A 1,502-nucleotide genomic window follows, 5' to 3' on the forward strand; every position below is an offset into this window, starting at 1 on the left:
CAACTAGTTAACATCGGTTTTCTTTAAACCGATGTTAACATCAAATAGGTAACATCGGTTATTTAGATAACCAATGTTAACATCAACTCGTTAACATCGGTTTTTCAAAAACCGATGTTAACTACTTGAGATTAACATCAGTTATTTATCTCAAGTAGTTAACATCGGTTTAACTCTACTTATTTTCAAAAATGCCATTGAGCTTTTGTTAACATCGGCTTTATGAATAACCGATGTTAACCTTGCGATGTTAAATCTAAAAATTGTAGTAATGTTTGTGATGTAAGCTCCATTGGAGCTTGTAGGCCTAGGATCTTCTTCATTAATGGATTCATTTGCTTCTTGGAAGATGAATGGCAGTGGAATGGAGAAGGAAGAGAGAGAGAGGAGACGCCACTTCAAGGAGAAGATGAGTCTAGAAGAAGCTCACCACCATATGAGGAGAGAGAGAGGAGACGCCACATTTTTTAATTTGGGTTCTTCTATTGTTCTTTTTAATATGAGCAAGGGCTGTGATGACTGAGAACATTCCTCGATCCTGATAAGGACCAAAGCAAGTTGTTTGGTCTGTGATGACAATGTTTGTGCGTGTCTGAGCCTCAAACATCTCCTTTCAACTTATGTTTAACTGTTAGAACTTAGAACTCATTGCACATCTTTGCTATAAACGATTTAAGTTCATTTATTTCTTGAATGTTTTTTTTCCTGATATGCATTATAAGCTGATTGATACAATGCAACCCTTCTACAAGGAGAAGACAATTAAAAAACAAATTAAAAAAAATGTTATGACAAGAAGTCCTTAAAGTTTGGTGTGAAGTGGCAGGGTTGTTAATATAACATGTTTCTGTTATGCAGTCTCATAGTGTGTTTGGATTAGCTTTATTTACATTCAATATAAGTTTTTCAGCAACAAACTCTTTCTTGAGCAGTTTTAAAATGACATCTTCAGGTGTTTGAAAATATTATATACTTATCTCTTGTAATTTGAAATATTATATCATCACAAGTCGCTGAAAAAAATGAAAAATCTAATAAATGAAAAAAATTATATTTACAACGGGTAATTATTAAACAGGTTAAAATCTAATAAATAAAAATAACGGCATATTTTCTTTGAACAATCAAGTTGTTTTTTAATTTAAAAATTAATTGTTAAACTAGACCAAAAACATTTAAAAAACATTTTCGAATGTAAAATTAGCGACCGAGTTAGCAATCGAAATTATTAATTTTTAAAACTTTATTATTTAGTAGCGACCGACCTTTATTTTAATTTATTTTACAATTAAAATTTAATTTTTTATTAGCGACCAAATTAATTACCAAATCTTATTTTAATTTATTTTATTTAAAATTTAATTACTTCTTAGCGACCGAATTAGCTACCCCAAACCTCGGTTGCTGATTTGGTCCCAAGCAAAATAGCAACCAAATATCTAACTACCAAGTTTTGTGTGCTTGCGACTCAGTAGTTCGGTGGTGAAATAGCAACCGAACGG

General features: G+C 31.4%; 1 non-coding gene across 1 annotated transcript; it reads left to right on the forward strand.

Annotated features, from left to right (window-relative positions):
- Positions 1-507: 507 nt before the first annotated feature.
- Positions 508-601, forward strand: LOC113001315 (small nucleolar RNA snoR126). Its single transcript, XR_003266634.1, has one exon. It is a non-coding gene; the product is annotated as a small nucleolar RNA snoR126 (small nucleolar RNA).
- The last annotated feature ends 901 nt before the right edge of the window (positions 602-1,502 follow it).

Source organism: Glycine max, chromosome 3 (genome assembly GCF_000004515.6).
Source record: "Glycine max cultivar Williams 82 chromosome 3, Glycine_max_v4.0, whole genome shotgun sequence".
In the NCBI taxonomy this organism is placed as follows: Eukaryota; Viridiplantae; Streptophyta; class Magnoliopsida; order Fabales; family Fabaceae; genus Glycine; species Glycine max.